This window comes from Hydra vulgaris, chromosome 12 (assembly GCF_038396675.1).
Source record: "Hydra vulgaris chromosome 12, alternate assembly HydraT2T_AEP".
Classification (NCBI taxonomy): domain Eukaryota; kingdom Metazoa; phylum Cnidaria; class Hydrozoa; order Anthoathecata; family Hydridae; genus Hydra; species Hydra vulgaris.
In genome coordinates this window covers 40,266,142-40,280,000 of record NC_088931.1, presented here as the reverse complement: position 1 = coordinate 40,280,000, position 13,859 = coordinate 40,266,142, and the positions used below count along the sequence as shown (strand labels likewise).

The 13,859-nt window shown below is 26.5% G+C and overlaps 1 protein-coding gene across 1 annotated transcript in view; it reads left to right on the top strand.

The window, feature by feature from the left end:
- LOC100204856 (tetraspanin-33) overlaps positions 1 to 362 on the top strand; it is a 3,362-nt gene extending 3,000 nt beyond the window's left edge. Inside the window, exon 2 of the mRNA XM_065813226.1 lies at positions 1 to 362. This exon is cut by the window's left edge and continues 951 nt beyond it. The gene's annotated coding sequence lies outside the window, so the exon portion shown is untranslated.
- Positions 363 to 13,859: the final 13,497 nt, after the last annotated feature.

The following is a 13,859-nucleotide window of genomic DNA, read 5'->3' as shown; positions in this document are numbered from 1 at the left end:
TTATCTTTATAAAGTATTATAAATCTGTTTTCAAAATTTTCTTATTTTGTTTTTTCTTTTGGAATTGAGTGTATATTTTCACAGATAAAAAGTTTACACATTTTTTTATTGTTACTATTTATATATTTTGCGGGATATTAGTTTTTGTGGGAAATTTAGCGTTTTCATTTTGTTAATAATTTTTCTTTTTTGTATTTTATATTAAACTAAAGTATGTAAATATTATTATCATAAGTTTTCACAATTTTGTATTTGTAATTTGGTTATGATTTTTAAGTACTGCGGTTTGAATATTTTTTTGAAACCATAATAACATTATAATAAATAACATCTTAATAAATAATGAAATTTTTCTTTCAAAATTTTTTATACCTGTAAGGATGGATAGTGTTGCCACACTAATATTAATATGATAATACAATACTAATCTTTCATAATGCTTTTTTAACTGTCAATAGTCAATAATGAATATATATATTTGTGTGTGTGTGTGTATATATATATATATATATATATATATATATATATATATATATATATATATATATATATATATATATATATATATATATATATATATATATATATATATATATATATATATATATATATATAAAATAGTTTAAATGGTTAATATTGTTTAATGGGTCTTGTCAGAAGTTTTTCCCTCAAAATTGTTGTGCAGTTATTTTTTTAATATAATAAATAAAAACATAAGAATCGTAATAAGCAAGGAATTCTGTGACTCATTATAACAAACCTAATATATGTATTATTCCTTTTGATATCCGCCATGCGTCATAAAGCTATGTATCATTTTACGTTTTATCGCGATTGCACTGACTCTCAGAATTTTTTAAGCAACGAGATGTTCATCTTTATCAAACATTTTTGATAAAGATGAAAATCTCGTTGAAAAAAAGCAAATTGATTTTAATAAGGGACAAAACCATTGCAAAGAAAAAGTTATTTGCGTATTTAGGATAGGTTTTTTAGCTTTTTAAAACATTTTTTTGTTGCATTAAGAAATTATTCTAATCAATATTTTAAGCAGTGACGAATTAAAGATTTTTATCAGTTTGTCAATAAGGTTTAATTTCATAAAAAAATTTCTTGGCGCAAAATATTTATGAGGTTTGTAAACGTTTAAAAATCTCATAAATATTCCCATAAAATGTTAACACTTTTAGGAATCTAAATAACACTTTTGCTAGGCTATAAAAAATTACGTCGCGCCGCGTATATTCTTAAGCAAACGAAAATGTAAACTATTATTTGGAAAAAAGTATATTTTAATCGAAAATGCAGATATGATCTAGAAAAAAATTAATTTTAAATATTTTTGTTAGTGTCGCCCTAAAGACCTTAAAAGTTAACCTCTTTGCTCATTTTTGAGTCTTTTCTATTCTCAAAATAAACTTTATAAAAATGTTGCATTTTATTCAATAAATTTAGGTTTAAAAGCATTTTAAAGAAAGGAGAGGATAACAAGTTTAATTTGTGAAAAAGAAAAAATGCAGTCGTTTTTAAAAATATGATTGACCATAATTCAAGCAGACTTCTTACCTTATCTGGGCCATATAACAGTTTTTGAGAAAAAAAATTTTCTTTTAACTATCAAAGATATAATTAACTTAATTTAAAATACTGCGGCAGAATTTTTTGGTGTTATAAATCTTTGACAGAGCAAGATCAAACCATAGTCATAAAAAGAACTCTTATGACTATGATCCAACTTTAAGACATTGCAATATCAAACTTTTAAAGTCGATTGGAGTCAAGGAAAAAAATCTAAATAAAATTTAAATTCATCGACAGTTTTGGAACTAAACATGCTTTAGAGATGGTAAAACCATTTTAAAAAAAAATGATTTAAGGATTGCTATGCATTTGAGAATAAATAACAACAAATAAAAATTAAGTTTATAATAGATTTTTCTTTTTGAAGAAGTTTAAAAAACTTTCGAGACTAATAAGTTCTCAAAATTTTTTTGTATATCAAAATTGGTGAGACATGTCCACGACATAAATAAAATATTTGGCAGCGGCTCAGACAAAAGATTTCTTCAACAACTTGAGCCAACCCTAGTAGATAAGCTAATCAAATCATCCGATTAAGGCTTTGGTAGAACTTACATAAATGTCATTACATTAGTTACCAACTATTTGCAACGCCAAAGTTAATTTCATCTGTTTCCAAGCAATACACAAGGCAGAAAATGGTACAAGATTTTTATCAATCGAACAGTTCAATAATAGTTATGTCATATCAATAGTTGAGCATCTAAGCCGTTGGCAATATTTCATCAATCAGAGTCGCTTCTTCCACGCAAAAATTAGTAGCAAAGTATTTCAATACACGCAAAATGAATTCATCAAAGCAGATATTAAAAAAATTCAAATCATTTGTACAATTTTAATAAAATTGGTTTAATCAAATTCTTTGATGATCAAGGCAAGTAACACATAGATTGCAGACATGATGCAAAATGACCACTAAATTTAATTGGCAACAATGAAACAATCAGTTTTGAATTTTCTAAAAGAAGTGGAATCAAAAAGTTCCTTAACAACATGTAACATGGTTAACCTCAATACTAGTATTCTACATAATTTCGGGATAAAAGCCTTAAATTTTTTGAATGAAACTTTAAGGCTTATTATAAGATTTCTTATAAGCAAATTTTTAAGCTTTATAATGTGGTTAAATCAACAACTAGCGTACTAGTTAAGAAATATAGAGACTGCAGGTCATGTAAAAACAAACATTTTTTACGAAAACCAAAGATAACTTAAATATACAAAGACAAACAAACTAAACTTAAAAATAACAAAGATAAACAAACTAGATTTTCGATAAAGTCTCAAATTGAATTGCATTTTGAGCAAGAATTATAGTGTTAAGTGCACCGTAGATACTGAAAAACATCGCCTGCAACAGGATAATGTTTTTGGTCACTATACTGCCAAGAAACCATTAACATTTAGAGATGTAGGTCTAGAGACTTAAGTCTTGGTCTCGAAACGTCTTGAGACTCATATTTAACTGTCTTGGTTTTTGTCTTGGTCTTGATCTTAAAACCCTGGAGTCTTGGTCTTGGTCTCGGACCTTAACATTCTTTTACTTTCTTGATCCTTACAAAAGCTGTCAACACAACAGATGGATTAGTAATTAATAATAAATTATTACTGCTAGGATTAACGTGTTATTTAAGTTAGGAAGTTAAGTGATACTTTTTGGAACCTAAAGATACTATAGTTTAAAAAAAAGCATAGCATGTTTGCTTTTGCCACTGTTAAGGTTGTGTGCTAATTTTAATTTCACAGTGTGATGATCATACGTCATTTTTTATCGGTACATTTTGTTTTTAGCAATAGAAGAAACCTTTTAGTTTTTTGTTAAATTTTATATTTAATAGACTGCAACAGTGCACTGAACAATTTGCAATAACATCATTATATTATGCATGCGTAATTATGTTTTATTATAGAGTAATATGCATAAATGATAAAATGATAGATCATCTAATAGCCTAATAGTTACATACATGAGTGATCATGAGTCTTGTTATGTCAAATTTCTAAGAATCTAAGTCTTGCTCTTGGTCTTGTAAAAAATTTCAAAGTCTTGGTTATGGTTTTGGGTTGACTTTTTGATTTCTTGGTTGTAGTGAAGTTTTAAGTCTTGGTCTTGGTCTTGGCCTTTACTGTCTTGACTACATCTCTGTTAATATTATCAAAGAATTGCTTAGCTCGATAGAAATTTGATAGATTACATTGGACTTTGTAAATATGACTAAAGTCTTACTTCGTGACGAAGTAAGTGAAACGTCTAAAACATGAGAGACTTGCTCTTTAGTATCAAATGTCACCGTTAAACATGGTGACGGCAATGTAATTGTTTAGAGATCATTCGGTCGTGATTCTATTGGTCCACTTGATCGCATTTAAAACATTATGGATCAAAATCTATATTTAGATGTTATCAAAAATGTTATGTCGTCACATGGAAAGAACAAAATGTCTTGTGGCTGGATATTGCAGCAAGACAATGATCCGAAGCAGCGTCCAACTATAGAGTAATTTTTTTTCAACTCAAAAAAAGTTTGAGTTTTGGAATCTTTTTGTCAAAACCCATATTTAAATTCTATAGAACATATTTAGGAAATCTAAATATCTAGATTGTCAATTGAAGGGCGTAGAACCGACAAATAAAATCAATCAAGAAAAAGGTTCTTCTTTTAGTTACAAATTATCTTCTTTTTTTTTAATAAGTACATCATGTCAAAAACATAAATTTGAGTAATTTTTTAGTCTTTCTATAGATTATATATATATATTTTTTTCTATATATATATAATATATTTTTCAATTTGAATCGTAGACTGTTTCCCATAATCTGTATGTTTTGATGCTTAAGAAGTATGTTATAAACATGATGTATTTAAAACTTCCACTTAAATTTTTATAAAAATGTTTTAAAATATTAAAACTATAAATATAATATTAAAAAATATATATATATCAAATTAAAAAAATTATACTACTTTTATGGAATGTAATCCTATAGAGTTAGGTTCAATCATGATAATTAATAGCTGCGAGCAGTGGTAGCGCATTCGCTGAGCAGCCGTGACGCAGTGGTAGCGCACTTGCCTCGGAAACAAAAGATCTGTGGTTCAAACCCCACCTCTGGCCAAGTTTTGTGACATCGGTAAGCAAGGAGACGTAAATTCCTATTCTTCTCATCCGCGGTGTTCTGTGATAAGACCGAAGGATCTCTTGGGGTACCTAAATAAAAGAAATATACTTTAACTTGCTTAAGTAAACTCTTAAAAAATCCGATTACTCAATTTCATATATAGGACCTCGTCTATGGAACATAGTTCTAGATGATAATATGAAAAGTATGACCTCAATAAAATGTTTTTTATAATATAATTACACAGTATTTACTTGAATTAACAGACACAAAGATATTTTTATTTAAGTTACTAAGTTACTACAAAGATATTTTTTATTTAAGTTACTAAGCTTTTGTTTACTAAGGAAAACAAAAGCGCAACAAAAAAAAATTGCATTTATGTAAAGTAATTAATATTTTAAAAGATTACTTAAAAGCGAATCCCTCATCGTTGGATGGGTTTATTTTAACTTAAGCGTTAAAATATAACACACAAAAAGAAAAAGATAAAACTGTAAACATATAAGAAATTGTAAAAATATACGAAAAGAAGTTAAAACGATTAACAACTGGTCATACAAATCTTTTTAATGTTTTCGATATCGTAACTAATCGTTCCTCTTACAAACTCTCTGATGATGAATTGGGCATCCTTAAAAATGGTTTGCAGTTTTTAATTCCACCCAAATATTTTAGACGTACTGATATCTTTTTTTCCTTCGAACAAATTAACGGTCTTCTTCAAACAAAATCGAAAAATAATGAAGATTCAGGGAAACTTAAAGCAGAGCTTTCCCATCTTGCAAATTCTTGTATTTATAATTATCGTCCTTCTCAGCAAACTCTGAAAAAACATGGAATACTGAAAAAACTTTCTAGTAATCCGGATATTATTAGTTTAAAACCTGATAAAGGTAACAACGTCGTCATATTAGATAAAGAAATATACGTAGTTGGTATTTATAAAATTATTAATGATAAAGCAAAATTCAAACAACTCAAGAAAGATGTTACCTTAACTAGAGAAATACAACTTCAAAATTTTTTGAGGAAACTAAAAGCAAAATTGTCTTTTTAATGATTCTACAAATAACAAAATTTATCCGTCTGGATCCCATCTATGGACTTCCAAAGAGGCATAAATTAAGTTCGTCTCAGACTACCATAAACTTCAGACCCATTGTATCATCTATTGGAACCTATAACGACCAACTAGCCAAGTTTCTTAGAGATTTATTATCTTCATTAATAAACACTTAACTTTGTACATAAGGTTCATTTTCTTTCCTTAATGAAATAAGTCAATCTCCACAAATATTTTTTACTATCGTACGATGTAACCAGCTTTTACACAAATGTTCCGCTTCAAGAAACCATTGAAATTGCAGTCAATTTAATTTTGCTTCATTACAAAAACATTAAAATTACTAAAACTGATTTAAAAAAACTATTCCAATTTGCCACTTCGCAAACACATTTTTTTTAAAGAACAAACTTATGATCGAATCGATGGTATAGAAATTGGTTCTCCACTGGCACCTGTTCTTGCCAACTTGTTGATGGCTTATTTTGAAAACAAATGGATTAAAAATTTCAATGATGTAAAACCAGTTTTTTACAAAAGAAACGTTGATGACATTTGTACTGCTTTCCAATCAGAAAATGACGCACATCTTTTTCTTAGATAAATAAATAGTAGACACAATTTGTTTCTTTTACTATGGAACAAAAAGTAAACGCAAAAATTTTTAGACGTAACTCTACACAAAACTAGTTCTTCAGTTACCAATACCGTTTTTCATAAAAAAACCTATTCTGGTCTTCACACTAATTTTTATAGTTTCACTCCATTTTCATACAGAGTTAGTCTAATCGATAGAACGTTTAAAATTAATAGTACTAACTCGGGTTTCACTCTGACATAAACGACTCTTTAAAGTATTTCAAAGAAACATGTATCCATCTAGGCCTATTTAAAAAATATATAACTCCTATTTAAACAAGATTAATTCAAATATTCCACCACAACCAAAAATCAAAGAATCTTTTTTTAAACTACCGGTTTTGGGAAAAATATCTGATTCAACTAAAAAAAGACTGAGTTCAATTGCTAAAAGATATTGCAATTGATATTGATATTGAAAAAAATGCTAAAAGATATTGCCGTTCAGCAAACATTAAATTATTATTTACCTCACTGAAAATTTCTAAATTCTTTTCTTCTAAAGATCCTATTCCCCTGAAGCTTAAATCGTTCGTGGTGTATAAATTCTTATGTGCAGGATGCAACTCCTGTTATATAGGCGAAACTACTCGCCATCTCATGACCCGGATATCTGAACATTACAAGAAGGACAAAAAGTCTCACATCTATAAACATCTCCACGCTAATGAAAATTGTTTCATGCAAACAAGTGATAAGGGTTTTTCTGTTTTAGATTCGGCATCTAACAAATTTAAGTTAAACTTAAAGAAGGTATGTTTATAGAATGGTTAAAACCTGGTATGAATAAATAGGTTAACCACAGGTTAACTCTGTTTCGCTGCTATTTTTCATACATATTGCGCTTCTTTTTAACCTATTCTTTTATTGTTTTTTATTTCTTTAGTATGACATGATAAACTTTTTAATTGATTTTATTGTATTTTTGTAATTATATTATTGTTAGTTTGTACAAGAGTAATTATACTTTGTAATGTTTTTTTTAAACACCTTTACAGGTATTTTAACAAATTTTAAATATTTAATTTTAACTGAAGATAATTAGTGTTAGTCGAAACATTTATTGTTTTTTATTAATAAAATGGTTTTAAAAATTAAAAAATTATTTATGAAATTATTTACATTTTTGGTGCTTAAAAGAAAATTTGGTTATATATATATATATTAGGGTGGAGTGAATTTTAGTTTTTTTTACAATTCGTTTAGCCTGGGTGGGCAAAAGTTGTCTATTCATTTCAGAAATACTCTGGAAAAATATCAATGCTCTAGGAAATTATCTTGAGGTTCCTCAAGACCTTTAAAAATTTAATGGGTCCCTAATATTATGTAAAAAAAAGTTTTTCAAAAGTAAGTCATGTTGGGTCTCAAAAGAAGCAAAATTTTATAAAAATTTCAAAAATAACAATTATTTTTTTAAAAAAAAATTGTTATTTTATAGTTTATTGCAGAAAAAATGACCTTTTAAACTAAAAACGAAAAAAGTTTATTTTTTTAAATTAAAATTTCAAAAAAATCTTAAATAATAATTTTTAAAAAAATAATTGTTATTTTTGAAATTTTTATAAAATTTTGCTTCTTTTGAGACCCAACATGACATACTTTTGAAAATTTTTTTTTACATAATATTAGGGACCAATTAAAATTTTAAAGGTCTTGAGGAACCTCAAGATAATTTCCTAGAGCATTGATATTTTTCCAGAGTATTTCTGAAATGAATAGACAACTTTTGCACACCCAGGCTAAACGAATTGTAAAAAAAACTAAAATTCACTCCACCCTAATATATATATATATATATATATATATATATATATATATATATATATATATATATATATATATATATATATATATATATATATATATATATATATATATATGTATATATACATTTTTTTTTCCCTTTATGTGAGATTAAAACCTGGCATTACTTAATGAATATAAATTTCATAAAATAAAAGATTTTTTGATTTTTATTTTTGTTGCCAAGGTTTTTATTTGTTTTTTTGTTGCCTGTCAAAAAAAAATTTGATCATAAAGAATCTTCTCACGATTATTACGATTTTGGTAATATGAAAGTTACAACCTTATTTATTTTCAAAGGTTAAAACTTTTTATACTATTTGCTAAATTTGATTAAAAAAAAAGATTAAAACGGGTTTAAATAACTGATATTCATATGTATGTGTAAAATAATATTTCTAAATTTATTAAATTATTTGAATCCTAAAAAGTTAACGACATTAAAATTTTTTTTTTTTTTTTTAATAAAGTTACAATTAAATGAGACCGATGATGGTTGCAGGGGTAAGTTGCAACAGTGCGTTTTAAAGAATGGTTTTTATTTTTTCTAAATTTTTTATTATTTCTAATTTTTTTTTACATTTAAAAGTTTTTTGAAATGTAATTTTGAAATGTTGGAGTCATATGACTATAATAAAAAAATGGTAAGTCAAAAAATCTTTTGCTAACACAAAAAGTTAAAAAAAAAAAGATTTATTTAATGTAAATAATTATACACATTGATTAGAATATTCATGATGCCTACATGGTAAGTTGCATTAAATTGCTTAGGATAAGTTGAATCATAAAACAACTAAGGGTATTATTAATTTTACGCATTTTTAAAACTTTTTCTGAAATAATAGCCGTTTTTTAACAAATAAATTAATTCTAGAAAGCAAAAACCATATTACATCAACAACAAAAAAATCATTTAAGATTTGTTGAATCGAAATGAAATTAATTCTTTTGTTTCTTTAATACTTTATTGTTTTTCATGAAAGTTTATTTCTAGAAAATTCTTTTTTTGTTGTTATCTAAGTTTGATTTTTGTTTAATTTAATGAAGTTTTGATAAATATTTGTTTTATTTTTTAAGGTTTTAGTTTTTTCTTTTAAATAAAATGTTATTATGTATATGTATAAATAAATGTATATATATATATGGTAGTGTAGTTTTAAAAATTTTGTTGCAACTTGTTACGGCCTCGCTTACTAGAGCAATAAAAAAGTAATATAGTATTCCTAAATGGATTAAATTACATAAATCCTAACATGTTAACAACGTTTTAAATAATTCTCAACAGAATTACAATTACTTGCTGGTACCAATACTTGTTGTTATCGCTGTTCAATTATGGATTAAGGTACTCCTAGAAGCTTCTACGGTCTTATCACAGAGCACCGTAGAGGAGCATAACTAGAAAGTTCACGCCTCTTTCCTTAGCAATGTCGCTTTTTGGGGGTCGAACCTCTTGGTTCCGAAGCAGAACTCTAACTACTGCGCCACGCAAATTGATAAACAAATAAGATTTTTCATTTTGGTGACCAATTGGTGTCACCTCTGTGATGGTTTCTCTTGGTGTGATCCACATTCTCTTCCACACGGTAAAAGATTACTACATCTGTCGAACAACATCTGTAGAGTCCAAGATCATCTGTATTTTTCTTTTACTCTAATAACATCTGTCCAATATCATTTAAAAATTCAACGACCCCTAACAACAACTTTAGAAAGATTTAACTACATCTGGTAATTTTTCTCCAAATCCAATAACATCTGGAACAAATTTCTCCAGATGTAGTTACACCTGAAAAAGTTTCTATATGTAATAACATCTGATTAAAATAATGCATTATTAGTTAATATTTTTTTCAGATGTAACTACATCTGAAAAAAACCCATACGTATTTACATCTGGCTAAAACAATGCATTATTAGTTAATTCATCTTAAAAATAACTTCATCTTAAAATCTGCAGATGTAGTTGCACAGATGTTATTACACTTTAATAATTTAAAAGATGTAGGGGAGAGTGGGGTATTGGCGAACAGCTAAGGGGGATTGCGAATAAAAGACAACTAAGTCGATCATATTTTTTGCTTTTAAATTGATCATATTTTTTGCTTATCGTTTAGTCTAACTATTCAGTCAGAAGAACTCAAAAGCAATTTTCATACATCTTATTATAAAATAAAAAATTCGATCATAAATAAAACCTTTGGTATTTGGAATTACCTAACGTATGTGGGGGAATTCCGAACATACCGTGGGGTAATAACAAACACTGTTAGGTAATAACAAATAAAATGTTAATTAAACCAAATCAAATTTAATCAAAAACAATGTTAAGTAATAGCAAATAAAATGTTATTGAATCTAATGTTAAAAATCAAATATCAATAAATGCTAATCAAAGCAAATAAAATGCTGCATGCAATAACTAAGTGCAAAAATCACAGATAAAACCTCTAGATGTGCTTTCACCACTTGTGCACTTCTCATGGGACCAGGACTTACATTTGTAACACATAATTCAGTCTTCCGTGGGCGGATCATGATACTTTTCTTCACAAATTAAACAATAACAATAGTTTTCACTATCATGTCTAGCTATTTTCTTTTTTATTGGTACACAAATAGCCTCAAACTTATTAATTTTGTTCCGTTCCTTCTTTTTATTACCATTAGTCATTTTTACTTCTTGTTCCTTCCTACTTTTCTTTTGTAGCTTGTTCTCTAAAAAATCTTTCATTGGAGAACTAGTAATAATAGTCGAATGTTTTTATCGTAGACATTCTCTGGTTTTCCTTTTTGGGAAATCGGGTACAGAGACAATATTGAAAAGAGATATTGACTGATTTGATCTTATTGGTACCAGTTTAGGGACTACATTCACATCAGGTGAAAAACCTACACCAGAAGGATGCAATGACAGATTAACGAACACTTCAGATGCTTTGGCTTGAGTATCTGATTGATTCATTTCGTTTACCTGGTTTTCTGAACTCTGAATGTTATCAAGTAATGACTTTTCAGGAGCAAAGGTACTGATTGGGAATAAATCATTGAATTTTGTTGGATCTTACGGATAAATGCCAGCTGCTTGAAATCCATTTGCTGCTTTTTCAATATTACTGAGACGATTAAATGCTTTTGTAAATAGTTCAACAACTTCGTACTGAGTAATTCTTCGCCCTGTGTTTGCTGCCATAAAAATATCAGATTCCCTATTATACGCAGATTTGAGAGGACCAAAGTATGTTAAATCTAATGGTTGCAATTGATGGGAAGTGTGTGGTGGAAGGAATAACAATACAACTCTAACAATTTCTACGACAGAGTAGATAGCAATCAAGGCTTACATGGTGCTCATGGTTATCTAAGGTTAATAATGTAGGTTCGTCTTTGTTTAGTTTAGTAAGTGAGATAAAGTGATTAAGCCAGTCCACAAATAAATTTTCATTGATCCAACCTGAGTCACTGACAGTAGCACACATATCAGCATTGCCCCCCCCGCAACAACTGAACATTCATGCATTTTCTTTTAAATTCGAAAAATGGAGGAATATACTTTCCTGAAGCACTGAATGCACAAACAACTGTAGTTGTTGAGCCCCTTTCCCCACTGGTTGCCATGCCAACTTGTTTTTGGCCCTTAGGGGTTAAGATTTTGGAATTTCGTTGAACATTAGAAATACCAGTCTCATCAACATTATATATATGATTAGGGTCAAAGTGATACGTTTTTTGTAAAGTTTCCAGTTTTTCAAAAAACAATATTACTTCTGTTGCATTAAATCCATTTATTCTGTTTAATGAAGTGGGCTCAGGTTTTTTCAATAAAATATTTGAATGTCTTTTTATGAAGGAATAATACCAGTCTTTACCTGCTAATTGGGTTGTACTATTAAGTTTATGGTTTAGCTTATTTTGCTCCGCGAATTGGAAAGCAATTTTTCGCACCATTTCAATTGTTAACCCATAAAAAACCTACATTTGAAAATATATTATTTTAATTCTTTTTCTTGTGCATCTATGAACCATTTTCTTCCACATTTCTGTTGTATTATAACTTCTTTTTTGAGGTAGTCAAATAAAGTGGTTTTGGGCACAGAATAAGCAAAAGAGCTTGACTCAATGATAAAGTTTTATTTTTCACGTCTTTTATGGCCTTTTGTAAATCCTCTAGTCTATATTTTATTTCAGTTTTTCTATAATAATTTTATGGCATCTAAAATAAAAAATAAATTAAAATAACACAAATTTAAATGTGTACTAAAGATAACTAGCATTGGCACCAAACAATTTAAAACTAATTCATTGAACATGTGGAAGCTCTTTAGTATTTTGCTTAGTATTGGCTTTGTTATTTACAGATTTTTAGACTATTTACTGCATATATATATATATATATATATATATATATATATATATATATATATATATATATATATATATATATATATATATATATATATATATATAACAAATTCATTGAACACATGGAAGCTTTTTAAAGAGTACATATATATATATATATATATATATATATATATATATATATATATATATATACATATATATATAAATTTATATATTATATATATATACATATATATATACTAATATATATATATATATAATATATAAAAAATTGCGATGATTGTACTATTCTCAACTAGACTTATATTCATCGGTAATTTTCAAGTTTTATAGTTTTATCTCTTAGCCTTCAAAAATTATGACCATATAAAAATTACAACCCCCTCAAATCGAGGGGGGTTTAAACTTTAAATGGTCATAATTTTTGAACGCTGAGAGATAATACTATGAAACTTAAAAATTATCAATGAATATAAGTCTAGTTGAGAATAGTACAAAAAATATTTTATCAACTTGTTACTCTCACGTTTGGGGCAGGTGTTGCAAAAATTTTGGGGCTTTTTTGTTCCCAGCCACCAATCATCGCAATTTTTTGCAAACTCTCATTATTTGACATAAGTATAAACATATAAATGTTTGGAGTTAGCTCCATGTCTGGAAGTTAGCTATCTCAATGATCAAAAAATGCTGGATCCGCAACTGATATATATATACATATATTTATATATATCTAGTTTATATATATATACATATATATACATTTTGTTTATATATATATATATATATATATATATATATATATATATATATATATATATATATATATGTATGTATATATATATATAGAGAGAGAGAGAGAGAGAATATATATATATATATATATATATATGTATGTATATATATATATATATAGAGAGAGAGAGAATATATATATATATATATATATATATATATATATATATATATACATATATATATATATATATATTTATATATATATATACATATATATATATCTATATTATATATATATATATAAAATTTATAATATTTAGTTTAGATATATATATATATATATATATACATATATATATATATATCTATATATTATATATATATAAAATTTATAATATTTAGTTTACCTATATATATATATATATATATATATACACATATATATACATTTAGTTTATATATATATATATATATATATATATATATATATATATATATATATATATATATATATATATATATATATATATATATATATATATATATATA